General features: G+C 41.4%; 1 protein-coding gene and 1 non-coding gene across 2 annotated transcripts in view; both read right to left on the bottom strand.

Moving 5' to 3' along the window:
* Positions 1-7,305, bottom strand: part of ASB15 (ankyrin repeat and SOCS box containing 15) — a 28,338-nt gene extending 21,033 nt beyond the window's left edge. The window contains exons 1-2 of the mRNA XM_045288933.1: positions 7,245-7,305; positions 2,120-2,193 (exon numbers count right to left, since the gene is read on the bottom strand). The gene's annotated coding sequence lies outside the window, so the exon portion shown is untranslated. The remainder of the gene's footprint in view (positions 1-2,119; positions 2,194-7,244) is intronic.
* A 6,656-nt stretch (positions 7,306-13,961) lies between these two features.
* On the bottom strand, positions 13,962-14,130 carry LOC115869309. The gene has a single exon (XR_004046121.1). It is a non-coding gene; the product is annotated as a U1 spliceosomal RNA (small nuclear RNA).
* Between the last annotated feature and the right edge of the window lie 1,222 nt (positions 14,131-15,352).

Here is a 15,352-nt window from a genome sequence, read left to right on the forward strand (position 1 = left end):
TTTTTTTAATGTCATCTTATGATGACCTTGTGCTTTGGTGGCACAGTGGGTAAAGTGCTCAGCTGCTGACCCAAAAGTTCGCCATTTGAACCCACCAGCCACTCTATTGGCTACACTCCCTCCATTCTACTCTGTCACTATGTAAGATTACTACGAGTGGAGCTGACAGCAGTGGGTTGTTTTTGTAGCTACTAAAGCCTATACGAGGCTTCCTATTCCCATAGAGTTACAGTCCCAGAAACCACAGGGCGAGTTCTCCCCACCGTCTTGTAGGGTTGCTATGAGTCAGCATCGACTTGATGGCTATGAGTTTGGTTTTTGAGGGTTCTTTTCTATTAAGAGGGATGTTCTCTAGTATCCTTAACTGTGCTGTACTCCTAAAGTCAGCCAAGTGGAAACAAAGGTAAAATAGCAGACAGCGCCCAATGAATACAGGCTGTCTCCGACATTTAGCAGAAAGCTTGGGATGAAGAGAAGATCTGTATTCAGGATCCGCTAAGGTGCCCAGGAGAGTTGGAGTAACCACATGCGACAATTGTCTTTTCATTGAAATCACTGCGGATCTTGCTTAGTTAGATTCAGGAGTCCAAGTCACAGAGGCCATGGATTCTTTTTCCAGTGGGACAAATGCCGCCTCAAAATTCTGCATGTAATTTTCTGGACTTTATGGATAGTCTGAGGCTTTTTCAGGTGTCCCAGGTAAGCAACCACTAAACTGTAGAATTCCTACATGCGAAATGTGTTAGTCAGTTTTCAGTACTTGTTAGCTTACTAGATGGAAGGACTGAGTAAAGTCTAAACTTAGCGGCTGGGCAACGAGAAAGTTTGCTGATCATGTAAGTGCCAGAATACACGGTATTTGATGACCACAAAAATGGTGATGATAAAAACCGCAGCATTTTGAAGGCCTGCTTGGCTTCGAGCACCCGGAAAAGCATGTTGCATCCTCCGCCTGGCTTCCCCTTCACTTCAGTTCTGTTTTAGATCTAATGGCTTCATTGCTCCGAAGTGGGAACTCAGCCTTCCAGAGAGGACAAGGCCCCCACCCCCACTGTCAGATATAAAAAGAAGCGTCTGGACAGGGCAGGAGTACCTTCCTAGTTAAGGTCTTTCACAATACCCCACAGTCTGTCTCCTTTCAAAGAAAACACGTTGATCTTGCTCTTGACAGCCAGCTCTTGATGACAATAATTTCTAAAAATAATTAAAAAAAATAGCTTCCAGGGACACATAAATCATTTTCTTCGGCCCTGGGAAGTCAGGCTTTGTGTTGCTTAGGGGGGCTGTGGGGCCCTAAGTTTGCCTTCCGCTTTCCCTTGTGGTCTTGGGGTCCTCACATGTCTGCACGCAGAAGAGGATCCACAAGCCATCGAGGGCCTAGCCACTCAGGAGGACTCGATGGGTGATGTCGCAGGAGTGAACAGCAGGACATGACACCTCTCTGCACCAGATCCTTGAAACGAACTCTGATCCATCTATCAGAGACTCCTTGGAAATATGCACACACACCTCCAGCAAGGGACCAGTGTCCTTCTCCTTCTCTAACAAGAACCCAAACGTTGGCCTTAGATAGTTTAGTCGGCTTACTTCTGATGACATCCAAGTCTCTTTGCCCCACCCACTTCCACACACTGCCTGGGGCAGAACAAAGTCCAATTCAGCTCCAGAGATGGTACGTAGGGTTGGCTGTCAGAATAGGAAGGGTGGACAGTGACGTCTACAGTGCATACATGGGCTTTCCCTCTGTCAATATTACCCTGCCCCTGGCACTTGTCACATCCGTGCCATTCCAGGACGAGAGGTTCTGTCCTCTGGAGCTTATCGTTCCATCCTCCGGGTGTCCTTTCATAAAATGACACGGATACCATACTGGCCCTCAGTGTAAAATCAGGGTCATCCTGGATGGTCAAGGCGGTGGAGTGTGGCTTAGAAGAAGGCAGAGGGTCTAGGGGTGGGGTCTAGAGGGAGGTGATGGAAAAGGATAAGATGGGGTAGAACTTTGATTTGCTTCACCATTTTATATTAGGCCAGTACAAACTCAAAACCTGAGATTGTGAAGGTTTGCGTTTGGGGTGGGGGGTGGGGTGGGATCTGATCCCTTGAGGAATCTTTCTTTTACCTTAACACTGCTATGGTCTTTTGAGTGATGAGTTCATCTACTGACGGCTCCAGAAAGAATCATCAGGATTTGTCCTGTTAGAGGAATAATAAGAATGAAAAGAGAGCTTCATTTTGGGTTCCCATAAATTGTGATTGTTGAATGCAAAGTAATGATCATGTTCTTGCTGAACCTTGACCAATAACATGAGCTATGTTATAACTTCTTAAAGGTTTTCGCTGGATGCACACTTTAGGTTGCTATAACTTCTGTGGCACAAAGTAGTCAATGAGATCAATGGCTTCAGTAAAACTACTTGCGGTAACAGTCAACTGGCTTCCAGAAGATTTTAAAGAGAGGCACAACTTTGCCAGAATGGGGTTGCAACCCATAGTCACAGGTAACTTTCATTTGGCTGTAATACACAGCAGACATTTCCTCTTAATGGTATGTATCTTTCTACAAGAGGGGGCACCTACAGGTGACAGGGAAAAGAAGCCCAGTTCAAACAGCATTTGTTGTCTTAACAGAACAATTAGTTTTTTGCTATAATTCAACACACAAGATGATTGACACAGTGGCTGCTACAGTTGGCTTACACATAACAATTGTGGGGCTGGTGCGGGACCAGACAGTGTTTCCTTCTGTCATTTCCAAGGTTACTATGAATCGGAATGGACTCAAAGGCACCTAGCAGCAATAATCCAACAAGTCACATAAGCTTAGTCCAGAGAAAGATCACTACTATCATGCCACCTCACAAAGACACAGTGGGACATTCTACCAGAAAAAAACACAACAACATAAAAAGCCAAATTGGCACAACAGTCTGTAGACACTAAGCATGTTGTTGCTGTTAGGTGCCCTCCAGTTGGTTCCAAGTGATATGTAATCCACACTGAAGGCTGAAGTCTCTGGTCTTCACCAACAAGAGCCTCACACGTTGTCCTCAGTTTCAACAAGCAAGGTTATGTCATCTGCTTATCACAGGTTGTCTTCCTCCAGTTCTGATGTTGCATCCTTCGTCTTGGATTATTTGCTCAGCATACAGATTAAATAAGTATGGTGAAAGGATACAACCTTGATATGCACTTTTCCTGATTTTAAACCACATACTCATGAGTCAAAATCGCTGGGATGGCAGTGAGTGTGCTTGTTTTTGAGTATCCCTTGTTCTGCTTGAATGACTGTCCCCTGGTCCCTGTCCAGGTTCCACAGAAACACGATTGAGAAGTCTGCAATCACCATTCTTCACAATGTTATCCTTAGTTGGTTATGATACACACAGTTGTATGCCTTTGCACAGCCAATAAAATACAGGTAAGCATCTTTCTGGTATTCTCTGCCCTCAGCTAAGATCTACAAGGGAGTATACCCCAAACTTGATTTTTCCATCAAGCTATGTATTTAAATTTTTTTAATAAAACAATCTTATCACCTTCAAAGTACTCTCCATTACACTTAATGCATTTGTCAAATCTGAGATTCCATTCTTGGAAACAGTTTTCAAACTCATCTATTTGGATGTCTGACAGCATCTCCATTTTTTTTCCTTTACCTCTTCTACATCATCATATTGCTGTCCTTTCATATCCCTCTGCATTCTCGGGGCGGGGGTGGGGGGAGGAAGTTGCACGGAGTGAGAGCAGGTGAGTAAGGTGCTTGGGGCAAGAGAGGCATACTGTTTTTTGCCAAAAACTGGTGCACTGAGATGGCTATGTGATCAGGTGCATTGTCACGTGGCAAAACCAGTCCCCCATCTGCCACAATTCAGGCCTTTTGGGTCACACACTGTTACACAATCTTTTCAGAACCCCTAAATAGGAAGCTTGATGAACAGCCTGACCTTGAGATGTGGAACTCCAAATGCACCATGTCCAGAACAAGGTTTGTCTTCAATCGACATTTCACCTTTTTGAAACGAGAAAACCACTCATATACTTGAGTTTTTCCTGTAGTGCTGTCCTAGTAAGCTGTGTTCAACATCGCAACAGTTCTGCGGCAAATTTCCCGAGCAGGAAACAAAATTTCACAGCTGTACACTGTACTCTTAAATAGGGCATCACAAAAAAACGAGGTTTGAGCAAAACTGCTTTTACGGAAAATTCCCTGTGACCAGAGAGAACCTTCCCAGGTGATGCCACTGGGTGCACTAACTCAGAACGAGTTGCTAGAAGCTTGCCCAGCTGGGAAAAATGTATTACCAAAACTTTGCTTTGCCCAATTCAATTCCATTTTTCTTGGTGGGTACTCCCTACTATCTGACATCAGCAACGATATCCTTTGTTCTGTCTTTCCCTAGAGTTACAGAATATTAGCTAGTCTCATCAATATGACAATATGATCCACTGATAACATGATCAACAAGTAGCTTTGGACAGGTACTTGTTGATCATGTTTATGTGGACCTGTTCATGGACCTCAGTATGAAACATCAGAGTGAAAGGGAACTCACCATCTCCCTAGGCAGCTGCTTCACCTCTAGCCAGCTTTTTAACAAGTAGAAAAAACACTGGGGTTTAATCCATCTCCTTGACCACTATTCACTGGTCCTAGTTCTATGTTTCAGAGCCACACAGAAGAAATGCGATTCCTCTTGCACGTGAGATGCTTCACTTCCCTCCCTTCACTGCTTGCATGGCTTTCCCTCACACATCTTCCTGTTTGTTCCACTGTTTAAATTATCTAGGGCTGCTGCTGTAACAAAAATACAAAAGGGCAGCTTTAACAAGCAGAAATATAACAGTTTAGGAGCCCAGATGTTCGAATTTGGGACTCTGGCTCTAGGGGAAGGTTTTATCTTTCTCTTAACTTTGAGAGAAGCTCTTTGACTCTTTCTAGTTCCTTCCTGGTATGGTATCTCTCCCCCACAATCTCTGTTTAATTCTTTGCTTAATCTGGTATATTATAACCGGAAAGAGATTGGTTTAAAACAGAGTATGCTAATACTATCTCATAACAAAAAAATCCCAAATGGAATTATAACTACAAGTATGGGGATAGGAGTTACAACACCCATTTTGGCGGGACCCAATTCAACCCATAGCCCCATCTTTCTCTAAAAGTGATGAGTTTTGAATGAAGCGCTGCAGGTGCAGTTAGAGGAGCACACTAGGTGGGCATCCCACCTTCCTTTGCCTTGATTCCATATGTCTGCTGTGTAGCCCAAACTTAGAGGAATCTTCAGGCTTTCCAATTAGTCATATTTTTTCCTGTATTGTTCTTGTGCAATTCTCTGAAGGATTTTTTTTTAATCTCCATTACATTCCCCCTTCGTAGTTATTGTTGCTAGGTGCTAGTGAGTCAGTTCAAACTCCTCATGACCCTCTGTACAACAGAAGGAAACACTGCTCGGCCCTGCAACATCCTCAGAATTGTTATTATATTTGAGTACAGTGTTGCCACTGGGCCAATCCATCTCACCAAGGACTTCTTCTTTAGCTGACACTCTACAAAGCATGGTGACCCTTTCCAGAGACTTCTCTCTGTTGATAATATGTCCAAAGTACGTGAAACAAAGCCTCACCATCCTAGCTTCTAAGAAGCATTGTGGCTGTTCTTCCTTCAGGGCAGATTGGTTTGTTCTTCTGGCAGTCCATGGTATTTTCAATATCCTTTGCCAACACCATAATTCAAATTCAGCAATTTCTCTTTAGTTTTTCTTGTTCATTGTCCAAATCTCACATACATATGAGGCAACTGAAAATACAGTAGCTTGGGTCAGGTGCACCTTAGTCCTCAAAGTGATATCCTTGCCCTTTAACAGATCTCTCTTAGACTTGACCATTATTCCAATCAGTTAAGGTCTTATGCATTTTCTATCCCTCTGAATGTATTATTTTCGGACTTCATACTGTCTCCTAGACATCCATAACCTCCATTGGTAGGTAATGACAAGGTTTGAACAGAAATTGGCTTATGACAGAGACCTCCACGTTGATAAAAGTTACATAACACCTTTTAAAAAGAACCGTTTATCCAGTTACAGGTGCTCCCAAAGACACTGTCATTGAGTATTAATGCTCCTTTCTGATGACAAGAACATTGCTAAGAAACATAGTCAAATACCTTTTTGAAATCCAAATGTATTAGTTCATTCAAAAATGTTTAATACATCTACTAATTCTGTCACCATGCTAAGCACAAGACCTACAGAATCTACGTACTAAGGGATTTTGTTACCTATGTCTTCTAAACTTTTCACCAGAAACAATGCCAACTATAACTCCCACCTTCAGATTTGGATTTTATTATTTACAATCCTTGGATCACAGAGGCTGGTGTGCTTCCTCCATGTGGACTTGGTTGATGCCTCACTTAGATGACTGCTTTTTTAAGACAAACCTTTAAGATCTTAGTTTCTATTATTTCTAACATCTGGGCATCATCTGGTTTCTTCACACATTTTTCTATAGCACCCGTATCTTCAGTGATCTCTTCATGAGTGCGAGCATCAAGTAGGGCCATGTCATAAGAACTAACTGTTCTTAGGTTGGGCTGAGAATTAAGTGGGACCCCAAAATCCATTCATAGATCTATGGTTTATATGTTTCTAGTTCATTTTAGAGACATCATTATCATTTTATGGTAGAGATCGTTTTCGGCAATAAATAATGGAACAGCTTTGAAATACTTTATTATTTTTAAAATTTATAACAATTTTTTATTGTAAGTTAGGTGGAGATTTACTTTTCAGGTCAACTTCGAATTCCACAGTTTGCATGATGAATCAAACCACCCAATAATTTACCTTTCACCCACACCTTGACTTCTCTTCATCCTCTTGTAAATAGACTTGCTTGAATTATTCACTGAGAATCTTTTTGTTCTCAGAAACTCAGACCATCATAGGATTCTGTAGTATGTGTATTGATATTTGCAATAAGCATATTCATTCTTAACCTGATTGTTTAGTGTGCTTAATAACTAGGCATTTGAATCAACATTCTATAATCAAATCAAGCAAACCCAACTTTCCTATCATTTTAAAAGCTATAGACATGCAAACCCAAAGGTGATTGAGGCAGAAAGAGAATAATGAGTAGCGACTGTATTGTGTGTATTTATTTCTGTCCCAAAATCCCCAATACTAAACTATTCATGAAGCTATTTGATGAGGTACAGATCAAATATTTCATAATCTCACCTTTTGGAACGATCATCTTGCCGTTCTTATCCGGGGACTTGCCTTCCTAAACCAGAGGAAATGTCCTGGAGCCAATGTGTTCCTCTGTGTATCTAAAATTAAGTATCCAGTTGGTGGTTAAATTAAGACCTGACCTTGTACAACTGAAACTTAAGCAGTTCCTGGCACCCAGTGAAGCATTTCCCATGACTTCTCTAGACTCTCATCAAAAGAAACACAAGCCCACAGAGATATAATAAGATTATCTGGGCCCTGATTGGTTCAAAGAGCTCTCCCCAAAACAAATGAGCTGCCAACTTAGTGGCGATGGTGGTGCCCACTGAGGAGCAAACAACATCATTGAAATTGAATTAAATATGTATAAACTATTTACCCAAAAAACAAATGTTTGAGGCTGTGTTTCTGCAGATCCTCATCCACTTTTAATACATTTTAGTGTATGATTTTTAAAAATTTTTCCATCTTTTAGGTTTGTGTCAAATCCCATTAAATATAATCTTCTGATTAGGTCAATTTATTGTCTTTCACTTGAGTTGCACTTAATAACTGCTAGTTTAATATACACAAATGAACCTATTGAGACCTAGTGACATCTAATCTGACAAAGATAAAGCTTTTCAGTATAAACAGTCGAAGAAATATGAGTGAGAAATGCAAAGCAAGGGGAAAATAAGGATTTTCATGAGAGAAGGAATATTTGCTTTTAACTAACAAAAATGTTTTTAGTAGAATCATGTCTTACTGGTTTGGTATTACAAACAATCTGCCATAAGTTTGTTTTGGCATGGCTCTCTTGGGATTTACTGAGCCCACTGTCCCAAAGCCATGTGGCTTCTGTCCTACCACGTCACTACAATAATTCTTGGTCAGGCTCTCAGTGACCTCCCAGTGGCCAAGGTTGGTAAACATTTTTCAGTTGTTACTTTACAAGTGCTCTGTTGGATTTATGCCACCAGGACTTAAGGTACCTGCCATGTCACCCACAATGGACAGGTCTCCATAAGCTTCCAGATTTAGACTAGGAAGAAAGGTCTGGTAGTCTGCTTTGGGAAAGCAGCCAAGGAAAACTCTATGGGTCACAATAGTATATTGTCCAGTTATGTTGGGAGATGACTTTCACTCAGCTATAAGCTTCTCAAAACATGCAACGTATTGTAGATTTTAGTCATCAGGCCTTTGTCTGTGATATCATTGCTAAAGATGTTTTCCCAGTCTGTGGGCTCTCTGATTACTCACTTGGTGAATTTTTTTGATGTACACAGGTGTTTTATCTTCATTATATCCCACTTGTCAATTTGTGATTCCTCTGTATATGTATCCTTCCCTATTTCCGATAGCCTATGTATTCCCTGCACCAAAGTTCTCAGGTTTGTCTCAATTCCCTCATTGATGGCCCTAATAGTTTGGGGGTTTACCTCAAGGTCTGTGATCCACCTTGAGTTTATTCTTGTGCATGCAGTGAGATAAGGGTCTTGCTTCACTTTTCTGCAGGTAGATATCCACCAGACAAAGGCCTTATTACTAAAATCTACAATACTTTGCAAGCTTACAATAAGAAAAAAAAAATAACTGCCCACTAAGGAGGTGGGCAAAGGACCTAAACAAAAGTTTCACAAGGGCAGAAATACGAATGGGCCAATAAACATATGAGAAAATGTTCCCGATCATTAGCCATAAGAGAAATGCAAATTAAAACAGATACCACCTAACACCCTCAAAGATAGGCCAATTCACCCTCAAAGAAGTGTTGGAGGGGCTCGGGTGAGACAGGAACTCTCATCCACTGCTGGTGGACCTGCACTCTCATCCACTGCTGGTGGATGAGACAGGAACTCTCATCCACTGCTGGTGAACAGCCACTATGGAAATCGATTTGGCGATATCTAAAACAGATGGGGAAATCGAGCTACCACATGACCCAGCAATTCCCCTACTGGGCATATACCCAGAAAAGGCAAGAAACAAACCACGGCCAGACATCTGCACTCCAATGTTCATCACGGCAGAGTTCACAATTGCAAGGAGTTGGAAACAACTCAAATTTCCATCAACGGAAGAATGGATCAAAAACATACATAAAATGGAGGACTACGCATCCCTAAAAAGCAGCAATGAATGCATGAAGCACATTGCCGCATGGGAAGAACTGGAGGAAATTATGCTGAGCAAAGTAAGCCAAGCACAAAAGAACAAGTACGATATGAGTCCACTGAGGCAAGTTAAAAAAAATAGGGCATAGGGGAAAAGCTACTATATACTTACATTCCTGGGGTGATGTCCAGGTATTATGGGAGGGGCCACCCAATCCAGGAATATGTATGGCAGTCAACTAAATAGGACAGGAGAAGAAAAAGAGAGAGAGAAAAAAGACATGGGTAGGTGGGGACCAGGACAGTAACCCACCCAAGAGGAGGGTACTGTTTAAGTCTCCACAGGAGAGGGAAAGAGAGACCAGGCTTCCACCTGATGCGCCAAGATATAAATACAACATACTGGCATGTACCAGGGAACCAATAGTGAGATCTGTGGGGTTGGCCACAACCCCACTATATGGATACCGCCCCCACCCCCCTCACTGAAGAATGCACCTTAGAGGACAGCACAGAAGCTACAGATAGGGGAGAGGGGCATGTCTGATTAAAGCACACAGGAGAAACAAAGAAGGATGGAGAAAGAGGGGAACACATCCTGGCCCACCAAGCTCCAAGGACAATATTCCTGCTCAGAGCAGACAATGCACAGAGCAGACTATGCACAGAGCAGACCACAGGGCCAGGCCTGCCACGAGACGAGGCATCCCTGACTGAACCATAGCACTATGGGGACAACACTGGAGACACCGTGCAGGAATAGTGCCCAATCTGACTCCATCACACTGGGGTGAAACACTAAGGGGACACAAGAGAGCATCAAGGGGAGCAAAGTAATGAAATCCCCTGGGAACACCAAAAATAGACTTTGGAGACAATGTGGCAAACCATCAGACTTACCTGGAAGGCACTTGTAGAGGCCAACAGACAGACCTTGAACTATTTATAGGCTTTTCCATTTTTGTCAATGGCTTTCATTTTGTTGTTGTTATTTTGGTTTTGGTTGTATTTGTTGGTGTTATTGTTTGTTGGTTTTGACTTCCTTTGTTGTTTTGTTTGGATTTGCCTAGTTTTTGTGCTTAGTAATGTCCCTGCATGTCTGTCTAGATGAGATAGGTGGGATAAACAATTTGGAAATGAAGAGAATGGGACTGATGGTTCAGGAGGATATGGGAGAGGGGGAGGTGGGAGAAAGGAAGTGGGGGAGGGTGACCAGCCTAGGGACAATGGAACAACAAGAACTATAATCTATGGAGAGAAGGGCGTGGGTTACCTAGTGAGGTTTGTCAAGGGCCGTGTAGCAGCGAGGAATTGCTAGACCTGAATGGAGGTTGAACATGATGATGGGACAAGAGGAAAGAACAGAAATAGAGGAAAGAACCAGGAGGCAAAGGACATTTATAGAGGTCTACATACAGGCATGTGTACATATGGAAATATATTTATATATGAGAGGGGAATAGATCTATGTACTTATATTTATATGTTAAGAATTAAGGTTTCAGATAAACATTGGGCTTTAAGTCAAGTACTCCCTCAACACAAAAGCACTTTATTCTAAACATCTGGCATTCTGTGATACTCACCTTCCTGACATGATCACTGAAGACAAAATGGGGGCATAAGCAAATGTGGTGAAGAAAGTTGATGGTGCCTGGCTATCAAAAGATATAGTATCTGGGGTCTTAAAGGATTCAAGATAAACAAGTGGCCATTTAGCTGAGAAGCAACAAAGCCTACATGGAAGAAGCACACCAGTCTGTGTGATCATGAGGTGTCAATGGGATCAGGGATCAGGCATCTAAGACCCAGAACAAAATCATACCCATGGTGAATTGGGGTGGGTGGGTATGGAATGGAGACACAAAGCCCATCTGCAGACAATTGGATATCGTCTCACAGAAGGGTCACAAGGAAAAGATGAGCCAGTCAGGGTGCAGTATAGCACCAATGAAACATACAACTTTCCTCTAGTCCTTTAAATATTCCTTCCCCCACTATCAAGACCTCAATTCTACCTTACAAATTGGATTAGGCCAGAATATACACACTGCCACATATAATAGGCCACAGCACAGGGAATCCAGGATAAACCCCTCAATGCCAACAATGAGAATAGATATACCAGGAGGATTAGGGGAAGGTGAGGAGAGAAAAGGGGAATCAGTCACAAGGATCAACATATAACCCCCTCCCAGGGGGACAAACAACAGAAAAATGGGTGAAGGGTGACAGAGGATGACGTAAAGTATGAAAATAATAATATATAACTTATCAAGGGTTCATGAGGGAGGGCAGCCAGGGGAGGGAGAGGGAAAAAATGAGGAGCTGTTATCAAGGGCTCAAGTAGAAAGAAAATGCTTTGAAAATGATGGCAGCATACATGCAAATATGCGTGACACAATGGATGAATGTATGGATTGTGATGAGATGTAAGAGCCCCCAATAAAAGTATTTAATAAAAAAATAAAAACCTGTGCAACAATGCACTAGAGCCGTGGTTCTCAACCTTTCTAATGCCGCCACTCTTTAATACAGTTCCTCATGTTGTGGTGAACCCCCAACCATAAAATTATTTTTGTTGCTACTTCATAACTGTAATTTTGCTACTTTTATGAATCGGGTGACCCCTGTGAAAGTGTCACTTGATCCCAAAGGGGTCTCGACCCACAGGTTGAGAACTGCTGCACTAGACCAAACCAATGATTGTAAATGAGGGGGTGGGGGGTGGAGCAAAGTTTCTTTCTGTTGTACATGGGGTCACCATGAGTATGAGTTAACTCGGTGGGCACTCACACCAATAAGAACAACTGTGCTTGAATCCTCCCTCCTTCCCGAAACTCACTACTCTTTAGGCTTCTTGGAACAATACATGCTTTTGTTTTTCTTGCATCCTTGACCATTTTCTTTATATTCATTGATAATGAGTAAATATGTGGATTATAGGGAATTTACAAAACTGTAGATGTGAAATTAGAGGCCTTAAGGCTGCATTTCAGTCATTCTTGGGGCAAATGCTGAGGAATGTTTTGTATTTATACTATTATTAAATAGTGGTATTTTGACCACAGTGAGATAGTCAAGCATAAAAGTTAGAATGTGATGCACATTTTAGGACATTTAGTCTACTTTAGAGTTTTCTAATAAGGGAAACTTGTAAAAAGCAGCCAGTATTTTTGAAACACTAGAATTTTTCATAAAATATATATATTTTTCAATATTTAAAATTCAAGTAAACAGGAAAATGTGTACCCAATATTTTACAACCTATTTTGGCATATTGCAGGGCATATCTGATATTACACCAATCAGTCTATGTCTTTTATCCAATTATAAAATTGCCACTCTCAATCACATTTGTATTATAAGCCTAAAACTGTTCCTACACCATTTAATGCAGAGCAGCTGGTAGGTTTGAACTACTGACTGGTTAGCAGTCAAGTAGCTAAGTATATGCCATAAGACTCCTTACTAATATTGTAGAACATTTAAGATAATAGAAAGAAACAAGAGAAGCTATGTGATAAAAGAGATAAGAGTAGTATGTCTCGGAAGACAAGATACATGTGAACAAATCTAACTTGCAGGTCTCTATGAGTTGGCATAGGTTCAGTGCCAGTGACTTTGGTTTTTGGTTTGATTATTGTCATCTTAGATTCATTATTTAAATTATCCAAGATGTAATTTATTCTTCTGTAATCTGGGAACTATAATAATAGCACAATGACCATGACACCCACATTTTGATAGGTCAGTGTCCTAAGTAGTTCATCGAGTACACACACACTGTGAAACATAGTTCAGTAACTCAAATATTTTAAAGAATGGTCTGTTCACCGTATTACAAATAATCTTCCCCTTTGCCTATTTTGGAAGCTGGCTTTTGTTCTTGATTGGTTGTCTCAAGCTGAGAAATTGATGAATCTTGGATTTTGAAACAATATGCTTTGGTGGGGTACATTTCAGAGAGGTCTGTGATAAAGCAGTGAGCAGCATTAAATAGAACTGTTGTTGGCATTGACTTCCAACGAGGCATCCCTACTATCTCCACCTAGCCAGAAATGTGTGTTCTGTTCCAAGGTGATTATTAAGGCCGCTGGCATGGAGAGCCGGAGGTTGAAATGGTTGGAGCATAGTGGAGCATTTATCTTTTATTTTCTGAACACGGGATTTGGGTAGCATTGCATGTGAATTCTGTGGAGTAGCATGGCAGATCTCAGCCTTCACGTTTAAGATCCTATGATTGCTCCACATCTTGCTTTGGCCACATGAACCCCATGCTCTTGAGCCTTTGACTGGGAATACAGCTCTGGCTTGAATTAGCCCTACCAGCACACCGCCCCCCCCACATAGCCATACATTTCTTTTTCTTCCTGATACAGCTTCTTGTTCATAAAAGCTCATCAGAGAGCTGCAACTTCCACTCTGCCTTCTAGCAAAATGGTCATTATTCAAATCCTTGGAGATCTCCACTATTAAGTGTTCTCTTGGTCATTTGGTGTTTGGTAAACAATGCCAATGGGTATCCCACTCACTCCATTTCTTCTTTACTTCCAGGCTCTTTCCCCCTGCCTTATTTTCTGCACATATTCGTTATTTTGACCTTGGGAAAATTATATATATATATGAAGGGAGAGCATGAACCCAGTCCTCCACTACCACAAATGATGCCATGGAGTTTCCTACATTTGGGGAAATTACAGGGGTCAGCTTATCTGGAGAGCATTGGATAAGCCTTATCCTGGGAATCCACCTTATATGATATATATATATAGTAACCCCTCCCAAAAAAGCCAGAATTTTTTCAAAGCTATGTATCTAATTTTTTTCCCCACAAAACAACCTTACCACCTTCAAAGTACTCCCTATTACACTTGGTACACTTGTCAAATCTGCAATTCCATTCTTGGAAACATTTTTCAAACTCATCTGTTTGGATGGCTGACAGTACCTCCCTCATTTTTTCCTTCGCCTCTTCTATGTAATCAACTCGCTGTCCTTTCGTGTCCCTCTTCATTTGCTGAGATAAAATGAAGTTGCACGGAGTGAAGTCAGATGAGTAAGGTGTGTGGGGCAAGAGAGGCATGCTGTTTTATTGCCAAAAACTGGCGCAAAACTGGCGCACTGAGATGGCTGCATGAGCAGGTGCATTGTTGTGGTGGCAAAACCAGTCCCCGGTCTGCCGCAAATCAGGCTTTTTTTTTTTTTTGTCACACGCTGTTACACTATCTTTTCAGTACCTCTAAATAGAAAACTTGGTTAACAGTCTGACCTGGTGGAATGAACTCCAGATGCACTGTGAGTTGACATTTTCATCGGATCAGGACATTGTTGGACATCCAGAATGAAGTTTGTCATAAATCGCCATTTCGCCTTTTTTGAAATGAGAAAACCACTGTATACTTGGGTTTTCCCCATAGCATTCTCCTTGTAAGCTGTGTTCAACACCACAACAGTTTCTGCGGCATTTTTCCAGAGCAGAAAACAACATTTCACAGCTGTATTCTGTTCTCTTAAATCGGCCATCACAAAAAATCGAGGTTCCAGCAAAGTGCTTCACAAAAAAAATTCACTGTGACTCGAGAGAGCCTTCCCAGGCGATGCCAGTGGGGGTACTGACTCAGGGAAGTTACTCCTTGCTCACCTAGCAGGAAAAATGCTCACTACAAAAGCTCCACCCCACCCAGCGCAATTCCGTTTTGGGGGGTATCCCCTAGTATGTAAATATATGTTATAACTATGTTATTTATATAATATGTAATATATCATCTACTATATATTATATATACATATATATACACTGTATGATTTATAATTTGTAGCAAACAATTTTATTGGGACATAATCAAAATATACAATTCAATAGTTCAACCGTATCAAGAAGAGTTGTAAAATCATTCCCACAATCAATTTTGGAACATGTGCTTCTTTGATAAATTTATTTCTAGAATGCTTCCCAGTATTTTGATAATCAATTGTCTCTTACTGCTTGCTTGTTTGCTTTGGCTGTGCTGAACA

This window comes from Echinops telfairi, unplaced genomic scaffold, assembly GCF_000313985.2.
Source record: "Echinops telfairi isolate 266 unplaced genomic scaffold, ASM31398v2 ScPeMD7_23;HRSCAF=83, whole genome shotgun sequence".
Classification (NCBI taxonomy): domain Eukaryota; kingdom Metazoa; phylum Chordata; class Mammalia; order Afrosoricida; family Tenrecidae; genus Echinops; species Echinops telfairi.